Below are 13,148 nucleotides of genomic sequence, written 5' to 3'. Positions count from 1 at the left end.
ACTCATCGTTGTCCATGGTTGTCGATACTCATTTTCGTCGGACGTGTATGATGTGCCAGTAGTGCTAACCGCAAGTTGCAGCCATTAACATGTCTTTCTTAAAGAAAAAAAAATTAAATTACGAAATAGTCGATTTCATAGAATTACTGTTTTTCGCTCCATTAAATACATGCAACTAAACGAGACAACACTGCGAGGATAGCTAGGCTCGCATTTGATCTTGGATCGTTGTTGTAACAAATATTGTCGGATAATGTGAAAGCGGCGTTCCGATACCATACGACAAATCGCGTGCTGGAAATCGCGTCGTTATTGCATTGTGTGAAAGTGGCCTAAGTCTGCAACGAATGTATTATGTATGCATGCATATATGTGTGTATAAATATTATAACATTTACGATTAGTATTAGTAATACGTGTGCCGCAACAGTGTTCTTCTATTCATTCCTCAAAGTTTTTATTGCGTAGTCATTTATTATTCATCAATCGTCAGTAAAACTTACTTTTATAGAAATCAAGTAATGTCACATATTGTGTGGGTGGTTTTTAAAATAATGGAAATAGTTTTTTTTTTTGTATAGTGGGACAGTGGTGCAAATGTGTGAAAGTGTCTAAAAGAATCATTCAGATGTTGAACTGGAAAATAAAAAAGGAACTGATTAAATATAAATATATAGCAGAAAACATCGAAGCTTGTTCGCCATTAGGATTGAAAAATGGAGATTTGGTAATGTCCTTATCTATCTATATTTCATTGAATTTAAAAAAATGGGTATAATCATTGATGTTTTAATCTAAAACGTTTATTCACCTTGTAGTTTCATCTTTATAAATCACGAAGTAAAGAACATATGTACAGCTATCAACACTACTATAATTTGTGTGCATTTTTGATTGATTACCTATCTAATAAACTTTAATTCAATGAACGTAGGTATCATATTGAGAGCAAAATTGTAAAATTATACATATATTTATTTAAATTTCGCAGAAAGTTAGTACCTATTCGTTTGACTGACATGAAGGTCTTTCAAAAATAGGAATCGGGCATTCCCCTAACATCATTAACCCGCGCCACCAAAGAGCCGCGGCAAGACAACGAACTTATAGTTAGCACAGTGGATGCGTACTAAAACTGAACGATATCTTTTTCTTATGAATGTGTTATAATCTTCATAATTTATTTGTATAATTCGTGTATGTTTTTGGGTTAATACCTAACTTAAATTTGATTAAATACAAAATTTATATTATTTACAATATCTAATAAAAATTTTAGGTTCGTACTGACCTCACGGCGTTTCGGTCTGGCGGCACCCTCAGGCCGGGAGCCCGTGACATTTTGGCCGTTCTGGCAGCCTACTGTTACGTCACTGAAAACAATGATTATTCTTTTTCCGATTTATTAAAAAGTTGGTGGCTGTTGAAATTTGGTTTAATTGACATGATTCAGAAGTTAGAGGGATGTAAGAGATATTACATAATAAGTACTTGGAGGTGCAGGTACTGCTTGCCAGTGGCGTGGCGTGAATTTTCATCCAAGGCAAACCTAAATTTGGCGCCCTGTTTTTACAATTATTTTATTCAAATTGGTCGGCCTTCAGCAGTTGCTATTACAGTTGTTAATTTGCTTAGGAACGAACGTAAAAGTAAGCGTGTACATTTGAAAAGGTCTCACATAACTCATTTACCTATATATAATTCAGAATATCAAGAGGAGTTTGAGGATCTAAAGAATTGTAAAGATTTCACATTTTGGTTCTTCATATAGGCTATACTCTCACTTTCGCGACCTTCAGCATTTTTATGATCGCTAAGTGCATACATTTTCTTTCTATACCTTTGCAATATTTTAATTTTTCAATAGTTCAGGATTCTGTATCACTTTGCTGATGATATTTGCAAGATCTAATACAAGATCTAATATATAAATGTAAATAAAACATAAAGTATCGGTTCGATCATTTTACCAAGACTTATTGAAAAAATGCCATTTCTACGGGAAGATACAAGATAGTTGCTTTTTATACATTTTTATCAACACAAAAATCTTGTATTTTTGCGAACTAGGACTGTAATGTCTTGCTACATGGTACAGATAATTAAAAACTGGTACAAAGATCTAAAAATTGGGATATTTATCATTCCTGTGTGGCGCGGACCTCATTCTATCTAATACTGAAGACAACATTACTGCCGTCCCCACATTTACGCCGTTCGAGGCCCATGATCCCATTTGCACCCCCTCCCCCATCGTACGCCGCTGCTTGTAGACAAAAAGGCAATTCATATGTATTGTTAATCAATAGAATGATTCATTTTTTACTACTACAGATAACCTCAAACTAATGAGGAAACTTTGATGTAATGAAAATTCTACTAAAACTATTTTAACATTTTTTTCCCTAAACGTTAAATATAAATTCAATTTCCTTACGGTTCTGAACATGTATTTATATTAATTTTTAAATAATAAAAGCTGTCTGACTTTTTGTGCAGAAATGCTACTTTGAACTTGTTCCAAATAAACGTTATCCCTTGCGCAATAAATTTAATGCATGCATTTATACGATCACTCGTTCCCTGAATGTCGCCTGTTCCTGATATTACATTTATCCATTAAATATAAAAGACCAACTCAAAATGTTTGCTGTAATCCACACTGAAATCATCCTATTTGTGAAAGAGCAATCACGTTAGATGAGTGCAACAGTTGCGGAGAAAGCGAAGCGAGATCTTCTATTTTTGCCATTTGTATGCGCCACGTTAAACGTCAGTTGAAATTTTTCAGATGGCAAAGCGCGACGAGTATTCACGAGAGAGGGTCGACAGCGGTGAAAGAGCGAGGAGGGCGCGAGGGAGCTGAAAATTCCCAGGAGACGCATCTTCCACATTTCATTGGGACCAAACCACTCTTTCAACGGAGCCTGAGCTGCTTTTTCAGCAAGGCTCAGCTTTTTCGCCAGCCGAGCTGTTCACGATCCTGATCCCATAAGCGGCCACGCATGCGCCCTTTGGTTGCGCAGTTGGCGGGAAACGGAGGACATTTGACGATCGATAGAGCACACAACCACCGCGGGGCCCCTCCCATCATCGTTTGCATCCCCGATATTGTCACAACCTACTTGTCATAAGCCGTTGCGCCTTTTGCCTGTCTGTCATCGCGGTATGATCGCTAATCTGTTTCCGTGCCGAAGTGGTGAAGCCACAGCCACCAGTCACGACGACATCAATGGAGACGTTTTTCCGTGTCCAAACGGTTACGTTTCGCAAACAACAATCACGTGGAACAGCTTTAGCGACTCGAAGGAGATAAATGGAAGGAAATTGCATCGGGAGCATTTGATTCGCTGGATTGAGCAAGGTACGCCGTAATGGCTCCCATTACACTTCCATATTTTACTACCCTTCATTAACGATAAATTATCTTAGGCATTGTGACAAGAGTCGTTTGGTCATTTTGGACAAACAAAATTAATTGATTTAGCTTACATTTATATTATCGTGTCCAATAATTTATTTCTCGGCCCTTTTAGCTTTACCATTAAAACCATGATTTCTGCCAACGTAGATCCGAGAAGATTTATGGCCTTTATGCTGTTGCAACCACTAATGCGTCTGATAAATTTTGATTATTCTTTAATTTCTTCCATCAATTTAGCTCTAAAGAAATTCGATTTAACTGCAAACCCATCCCTTGAATACGACTCAATTTATTCATTGACTGTCAGAAAAAAGTTATGCTATTAACCTTCGTCCATCACATACTTTCTTATCTACTTTCCGTCAATTCAACCATTTTATCAAGAACAGTTTTAATCTGAAATAGTGTTTGAAATTCAAAGTTTAAGATTTTTCGGATAGATCATTTAAATCTTATTCTAATAATAATTGGCATTACAAATATGCGTTTGATAATGTACCTCTAGGAAGTATGTCTATATGCAACTACCATCTTTCCTTTTTCATTTCTCTCAAGAGATTTATTCATCAAGTGGATCTTTTCGGTTTAGTAACTTTGCATACCGTCGTGATTAAAGCGTCCCTGCACCCCCGTGGTGTAGAGTGCATTAAATTTTACATAATTGTGAGATCAATGATGATTATTCAGCCGATAATGGAGGCATGTTACAATATTTAAAAATAATCAAGGAAAGACTGTATGAATTACCATAAGGAAAAATTATTAGAGTTGTTCACAAAATTTGGAGTAAATCGCCATTGTCATTTACTTAAATTTAATTTTATTTTACAATCTTTATAAAATTATTTTTATTTTCTGAAGGAGGAATTGTTCTGTCCGATATTACATGGGATTGAATAGCGAATCAGTTCGTCGCCTAGAAGATCAACGTTCAAACTTCTTAAAATAACTAAGTGAGTTGAAAACATAAGGTATGTACCTACACCTTTTTAATTTAATAGTGAACATCTTTTTCCATTTATATATATCAACACTCCATTCAACCAGATTCCCGAGTGCGATATTTCATGAAAATATTCCCTATATCATTAAATGTGAGATACATTTTTTCCGTTTTGGGGTTTCTCTGATTGTTAGAATTTTTGAACACTATTCATAAAAAAGGCTTTCTGCCTTTGTTCTAATTAATATCATATTAAATTAGGCAATAGCTCAAATGATGCGTTAAATATGAAAGTTGAAGTCAAATGATGGATCATTAAAGTCTCTCATTCTCATATGGAAGTCCAACAAGTTAATCTTTATTTATGGTGAATCGATGGTTCTTATATCCTCTGCCATTCTATGGAAAGGTTGATTTTGTAGAAGATAATAAAAATTTAAATACTATTTATATTGTGCATATTTAACCATTATTGATACAAAAGAAAACTTTTGGGATTTCGAGTTTAGAAATAAATACGCTTTTGTTCTGGAAATGTGTCGGAATCTCAATCTTTGTGGAACCTAAAACCATCACCTACTTCTACTCTATAAATAGTGATAGGCAAAATCAGTTTTGGCGTTGCAGTTTTAGTCTTATCGTTATTGAATTAGAGATGAAGACCAAGAACTAGGAGCACGAGATCAAGAAGGCAGACAACAATACGGTCTTCTGTAACTTCGATAGGCAGTCTATGCCTATGGCGTGCTGATGAGGTCCAATAGGTAAGATCGAAATTGCGATCCACGTGTGGTAGTTTTGCTGAATTGTTCTCTAAGCAATTATACCGTTCTTACTAATTTCGTTTACGTGCCCAGTCGCGTCGTACATTCAGTGGATAGATGGCGATATACTGACTACAATTAAATATTAACCCATATTTTTTTTTACAGCATTTTTGGAGGACCCTCCGTAACAATTTATAAATTAAATGTTATTTTTAGGGATAAATTAAGTAGAAGTCAGGAGGAAATGTTCGTCTCTCAAGAAAATTTTCTAAATCTGCTGGGTACCACTACACTTAAATTGATGATCTTGCCAATGTACGTTCTTCATTGACTAAGGCCAAGGAATGCGCTTTTAACAGGTATTTTGTTATCGCGCTATGCGTTATTTCCGTTTTAAATCCTCATTAAAATTGTAGCGTTAATGTCATACTTCGGTCATCTGTTTTAACCTTTCATCTGAGGGCTGATTCAGACAAATTCGCGATTTAAAAATTTGGGGTCAACTATAATTCCAGAGCAAGTTAACATTTTTCTTGGTCTGATTCATTCTAGAAAATTTCAGGAACTTTTGCTTAACCACCTTTTTATTAACCTCTCTCATAAAATATTCATTAAATTTTTTTCAATAGATTTTGGGATAATTTCAAAGTAATTTGACGAAGATTCGTTCTCTGTATCATTCTATTCGACAAACTGGCAGATATCAGTTTATATGACTTTGTAAAGATGGCATTTTATTGGCAATTCGATATTCATCGGGATCTCTTCCAAATCCCTCTCCTATTCATATCTATATATTCCTCTTCTGATACGTTAAACATGAAACATCAGAAATTGGTAGTGACATTGTTTATTTCCTACGAATTTTTTATACCTTATTGAATTTTTTAAACATTATGACGTCATTTGATGATTGCATGTAATACAAATCACTCCTAGTGTATAACGACATGCATGAGAAACCTTTATCTCTCCTTATTTTAATTTATACTGTAGAAATCCCAAAAAGCAAACGAATAAACTAAAATCAAATTGTCGGTAATATTATAAATTTTTTTTTGGATAACAAATTATTCAATGGAAATGTTTTATTAGGAACAACTTTTTAAGTTATCAGTATCTTATATTTTTTATTAATAATAATTCTTCGAATAAACGAAATATGAAATTATCAAATGGTTTTTACTTTCTAATTGAAAGTTAAATCCATCAATATTTATAAAGCAAATTTTAATAAATCTATTTAACAGCCCTACTGTGTGTACTAAGAATGGTAGATATTGTTCCGTAGTTGTTGATTGCCTTTGTTTACGATTTATGCTCTCTTCATGAAATGTTTTTTATAAAGACACTACATAATGCAAATTTTCACCTTCTTTCTTATTTCAAACACTGCGAAAGATCAGGGTCATCGGCAGACACGTCTACCAGAGACAAGTGTTCAAAACATTAATGTAAATAAATTCAGGAAATAAAAAAGCCTAAAAGTGAGAGGTCAAACGTGCGTAAATGTAAAAATTGCTTTAAATAAAATATCTTAACACCTGTATCAATTACTGTAAAAAAGTCAGTTGCTTATAAAGTTATTAATTAATGATTATTAATGAAGACCGTAGTCACAAAATAATAAAAAAAAAAACAAACAGACAGACATACGAGTGAACCTTTAAGGGTTCCGTTTGTCATGCGGATGTCAACTCGAAAACCAATTTAACATTGTAGTCAAAAGAAACACGCACAATAATTGTTTTGTTGAAAGATTTACCACGTTATGTTCAGGCAATAGACTTCTTATTAATTTTCCTGTAATCTATAAGTAACGAACTATTTTATGTATTTTTTTCAAAATTTTAGGTTCAGTAGTTTCGGAGATAAGAAGGAGGGGAAAAATCAATTTCCATTTGTTTTTAAATAATTTTTAAATTTTAAAAAGTTTTTGAAACCCGTACAAAACAAGCCCTTTCATTCACACGGTACAATTTTCAAAACTTTTTTCTTTAATTTCCTATTGGTCCCCCAAGAATGACCCCCTTTTTCAAAATTAATTTATTTACGTTATGCGTCCATGTTTAGATTAGACAGATACACGACTGATTCTGTAAGGGTTCTGTTTTTCATTAGGACGTACGGAACCCTAAAAAGGATTTATTTAGTTTTCCAGTTATACATAATAAAGTAAAACATTTACAATCAAAAAACCGGCAAAATTAAACTGAAGCAACTATAGGGACTAGGGACTATGTTTTTTGCTGATTAAATTTGAAATACAAAAGGTACCTAAATAAAAAATAGCTTTTTTTTGTACTTATTGTAATTTTCAAATGATCCATCGATATTATTATTAACTTTTCAAAAATTATATTATTTATAATAGCTATTTTTCTTTTTGCAGTTATAAAACCATATCACAGTGTTTTTATTTTTTAAACAAATTCATAATATTTCGAACAATTCTTTCTGCTAAAGTACCTGTGTTACATTCATTTGTGACATTGTGTACATTTACATGTACATAATAATAATGTTTTTAGCACGTAATATAGCTGAAATGAATTTCATTATAAATTTCTAGTTTATTTTGTTGAATCGTTTTAAAAAATTCTCTTTTAAGGCAGTTTATTTAAACCTGTTTATTTCACGACAAAGGTGACTTTGATCCACAAAGGTTATTAAACGCATCAATCTGTCTAGAGCTTCCATTGTTTGGCCTTGATAACAAATGCGCATTTCCCAGAAATGTGACTGCTACAGAATATTTCAAAACCCTTTTTTGGAAATCAAAATTTTAAATAAAAAAAAAATTCACCGTTTCTATCACATTTATACACATTTAGGGTTAGTTAATATGTACATATGCATACATATAATGTTACTAGTATCTACAGCAAATACTGGTAACTCAAATACATACGTGGAACATCCTGCATAATTTTAAAAAGCACAAGGGTGTCTTTCGTACTAATGCAGGGTGTCGATAAAGGGTGCTGTCTAGTGTTATGTAGCACCCCATTTTTCTCGCACAGTTGCTTTAAATTGGGGTGGGTATTGGTAACAATTGAACTAAAGATTCATGAACAGTGTCCATATTAATCAAAAGTTATCGGATAGTAAGTGCAAATAAAGTGTAGAGGTAATTAAGAATTTCATAGGCCGTGTTCTTGGGTTGTACAGTGGCAAAACTGCACCCGTTTATTACCTACCTCCTAAAAACATTGGTCGTCTCTGGTTGTATCTGTAGCGAGGCCTATGTTTAATAGTCACATTACCATGTTTTTGAAATATACAATATGAGTGCAATAATATTCGTCACTTACACATTTTGCGGCTCATGAAATTTTGGAATACCTCTACCTACTATGGGCACTTAATAGATGAACTGTCATCATATTCAATTTCTCTTTTACTAACATTATAAAACTGAATTGAGTGAAATTATACATATGATATAGATTTTATTTTTTACAAGGAATGTAATTAATGTATATAGTAAACTAATAATTTGTAACTCCTTATAAGGATTGAACGATAAAATTCCTGAGACATTGGCAGATAAAAATTAACGCCTATAAAATTGTTATTTTTTTTTTTCAGTTATAAAACAGAACGATCTTGATAGGTACAAATTTATTGAACAAACTTATTTTTCTTACGAAGTTGGAACAAGAAAGATGTCTGAGTATTGCAAAGCGAACTGCATAAATAAATCAATAATTTAATATCATTATCATTTGGTCAGACAACATACACATCATCATTTTTATATTTTTGCTACCTACTAATTTTATTATTGTGTGGCCTATGGTGATTCATGGACTGCGCTTTTCGTTACAATTTCCAAAAAGTAGTACTTTCTCAGTAGTGCATTATAATCCGTAGTGGGCATAGGAAATGTACAATTATTTATATCTACTTACCTAGTCAAGAGCATTTTTAGAAAATTATCGTAATGACAGGAGCATATTTTCAAGGTGTTAAAAATAAGATGTACCTAAAAAAAGAAAAAGAACAATATTAGACAAAAGTTGTAAGCGATTTCTTTGATATATGTAATACACAGTTAAAAATTTGCCTTAAACTGAAATATATATATCGAAAAAATGGTACCACATGAATTATGACATTTTCCTTTCTGTAAAAGATATACCACCTGTTTTTGGAAATTTATATTAGTTAGTTAATTCTTCGGTAATATTGAATGCTTCATATTACTACACTATTTAAAAAATGATTCTTAATGGCTAAAAGACTTCTAAGGAGATTCTAAAGCTAAACCAAACAGTTATTTATTAGTATAGTTTGGAAGATCATGCAAAGTATTACCAAATTTATTGCTATCTTCTTGTATTTTTGACTTTAGACTGCTAATAGACCCAAGTTTTATGAAGGTACGACAACTACCATTATTTACCGCAATAATTTAACATACTTAATTTGTGCTTTAATGGGAAAATTAATGGTGATTAAATATTGATCTTTACGAAAGACAGCTCCTATCCGAATAAATGCAAATATCGATAAATATTTTTCTGGAATAGCCATATTTGCGCCTGTTTTTTTCTTTTTGGTGTGGAAGATTAAAAAACATTTTGGTATGTAGACCATGTCTATTCATTTATCCTGTAAGATATTAACAGATGAAATTGGGACATATTTTACCATAAAAAATTGCACATGATGAAGCTTTTGGCATGGAATGAATGAGCATTTTGAATCTATTTCAATGCAATTGCGATGAATTTCTGTTTCAATTCACAATTATAGGTAAAGCAAAAAACAATTAGAACGATAGTTAAAAGCTTGTAGAACTCCTCCAATGAAGATAAACACGCATGTTTTAAAGAGTATCTATGGTTCCAATATCCCAAACATTTTTTAATTTGGTTTTGTCCTTTCCTGTTTGGTAAATATTTAATGCGTGATTATAAAATATAATGGGAAGGTGGTGCAAATAATTTAATTGGAAGGCAAAAGGAAGCTAGAATATCGATGGGCGAAAAGTACAAAGATTTAAGAAATAATTGTTCCAAAATAATGTTTTAATGGTTTTGTACTGTCATGTGTCATTAAAGCATTACAATCATCATCATCATCATAAGGTCGTCAGTCCTAAAACTGATTAGACACGCACCTCCACTCTTTCCTATCCTGAGGTAATCTTCGCATATCCCTCAAACTAGAGCATCCCACATTCTTAACTACTTGTTATAGTAATCTATTCTAGGTCTACCTCTTTTCCTCTTAGGCCCTGTTTCTAATATATCCCTTATTAACCCTTCATGCCTGAGAAGGCATTATATGATTCATAAGTTGAAGAAATTTTACCTTTTATTTTAGGTTTCGAAAAAGTGGAAGTCAAGAAGATTCTGTTTGATGGAGAAGAAAATCAAAGGAAGATTAGCTGCTTGCCACGTTAATGCTCTACATCTACCCTGTAGATCCGAATTTGTTTGATATCAGGCGACAAATTCGGTTCTAGAGAGGTTTGTGTGGTGCATACAAAGCAATGTGGAATTTGAACAAAACTGCGAGGATTTCTCGAATTCAGACAACAAGGCTTTGAAGATTAACAAATTTTACGAAATTTCTCATAATCGTTAACAACTCCTTTTAGTTTTGCGTTATTTATTTTTAGTTTTATTGAAATATTTAAATTCTATGAGCAGACTATTACTGTAAACCATGTCTAATTGAACTGACAAATATTGTTATCAGGTTATTAATGTTTCTTAATTCAAGATTTTGATATTTTAGAATATATTAGATTAAAGAATATTGATTTAAAAAAGCCCGTTATTTTTTAAAATGAAACAAAGAACAAACAGAACTATGAATGGATTTTGAATTATTGTTCCGATTAAAATTTGTTTCTAAATTGATGCAATTCTTTACGTAGATATAGAACTATACTTAATTATTCACGATTTATTTTCAAAAATATTCATTTATTAAAAAGTAGAAGTCGGCTATTCGAAGTGTAAACCTAAAAAAATGCACCTATATGACTGCACTGGTTCGGTACCTAACAGAAACAAAAAAAAAGATGGAACTCACAATCCAAAGAAAATTTCTTTATCTTACAATTAACAAATTATGTTCTTGCCTTCGATTCGAGTGGTAATTTCCACACATAGAATGTTAAATCCTTTCTTAATAGATACAAAATGCGATTTCTTATACCTGGGAGGTTATGTTGCACTTTTTCGTCCTTGAAATTAGGGACAAAGGACAAAGCACGTCACCCTCTCCCGGGAGTTTGCCGCCCTCGTTTTCGGCCAGTGGCGGATCTAGGATTTACAATTCGGGGGAGCAGTAGAGAAAATGGAATATTGTCTTTCATCTTACATATACATATACATTATATATACGAGGGGCATTTAAATATAAACGAGCCTTTCACTTCTGGGGACGTAGAAAGCCTGTTGGAGGTAAGCGGAGGTTTGAGAAGTATAAGGGGGATCCCCCAATTCTGCTTGATTGTACCATATAATCTTAAATTAGGTAATAAATAAGCAATTTCTTTTTTTTTCTGGGAAAGTCCAGTAAACATAAACTATGTCTCCACTATCACTTTTCGTGTGCTCGTTTTTAGTTCTTTATCGAATGTGAATAACCATCTCTGCTTCTCCAAGGGCTGTATTTTAAAAAGCGACCCCAGGTCTGTGGTGATTGCAGATAGTTTTTATAGGGCATTATAAATATAAATCCTCAACACTATAGGAAACACGATACAAGCCACGGCCAAGAATTGTACATATATTTTGGGTCCAACCAATAGAAATGATAGGGGCAAGCCTCTATCCGTTCAGTGGCCTAGGTTCAATTTAGGTATATTTAGATGCGTCTCTAATTGAAATAAAAATGCAAATTGTAGTTATTTCTGTTAGCTTAAGATGAATTTATATTTGGTTTTTTGATATCTAGAAAGATATATAGTGGGTTAGTTGGGACTTTTATTTATGATCAAGACGAACCTATTGTATTTAACCCAAAATAGCCGACGATAAGGCTCATGCAGGAATGAATGCCAAAAGAATTAATTCTTCGATTTCTTTAATATAAGATAGCTATTATCATAGTAGGTTTTACCTGCGGTTTCGCTCGTGCAAGCAAACAAACCAACAAAGAAACATTGGCATTTATAATATTAGTTAGAATTAGGATATCGATAAATTCAATTAAAAAGTGATCAATATATGGAATCTATTTATGTATGGACACTAGTATAGTATTTGCTCATCTAACAATAAGTGGATACATTCAACAGACAATTTGAAGTATTTTATTATACAAGACTTTCAGTTATATCTAATTATTATTACTGAACTCCTTGCATGAGTTATATTAAATCTAAATATGAAGATTGGAAAAACTTTGGCGGTTGTTGTAGAACAAACAGAAAAGCTCAAAACCCCAACGCCAAAACACGACACTGTAGTTGTCCGAAGCACTTTTCGGTAACAAAGTTACCTTCTTCGGACAACTACAGTGTCGTGTTTTGGCGTTGGGGTTTTGAGCTTTTCTGTTTGTTCTATATTAAATCTAGAAATTACGATTTTGCAAACTATATCAAATGATGCAGTTTTAAAACAAGTAGAAAATAATTTTTAAATTTTAGTTATCCTAAAATTGAGGGAATTAAATGGGCAGATTATTCTATTTCATCTAAAATAGTCTCCTAGTAGGTTTAGAATTGTGGTTGTACCTTTTATTACCAAACGAAAATGATTTATGCTTTACATAAAGTACATATATATTTCGGGAACACACTGGATTTTGAGGAGATATTTACAATTATTTAAAAAATAACTTTCTTATAACTAATACAATATAATAATGAGTACTTACACCAAAGTACAATTTGGAAGTGTGGGTAGTTAGTACTGTATCAGTCACGTAATCATCATCAAAAGTGAAAAAGTGACATACTTGCACAAAACATTGAAAAGTATATAGATACCTACTTCAAAATTATGTTCTATTTTATTCAATTACTAATAATGTTCTGCAAAGAAAG

General features: G+C 32.6%; 1 long non-coding RNA gene across 1 annotated transcript; it reads left to right on the top strand.

Moving 5' to 3' along the window:
- Positions 1-394: 394 nt before the first annotated feature.
- Positions 395-4,771, top strand: LOC108734878. The gene is made up of 3 exons (XR_001937464.1): positions 395-727; positions 2,792-3,364; positions 4,286-4,771. It is a non-coding gene; the product is annotated as an uncharacterized LOC108734878 (long non-coding RNA).
- Positions 4,772-13,148: the final 8,377 nt, after the last annotated feature.

Source organism: Agrilus planipennis, unplaced genomic scaffold (genome assembly GCF_000699045.2).
Source record: "Agrilus planipennis isolate EAB-ADULT unplaced genomic scaffold, Apla_2.0 scaffold50, whole genome shotgun sequence".
Classification (NCBI taxonomy): Eukaryota; Metazoa; Arthropoda; class Insecta; order Coleoptera; family Buprestidae; genus Agrilus; species Agrilus planipennis.
The sequence above is the reverse complement of the archived record's forward strand: the minus strand, read 5'-3'. Positions and strand labels throughout refer to the sequence as shown.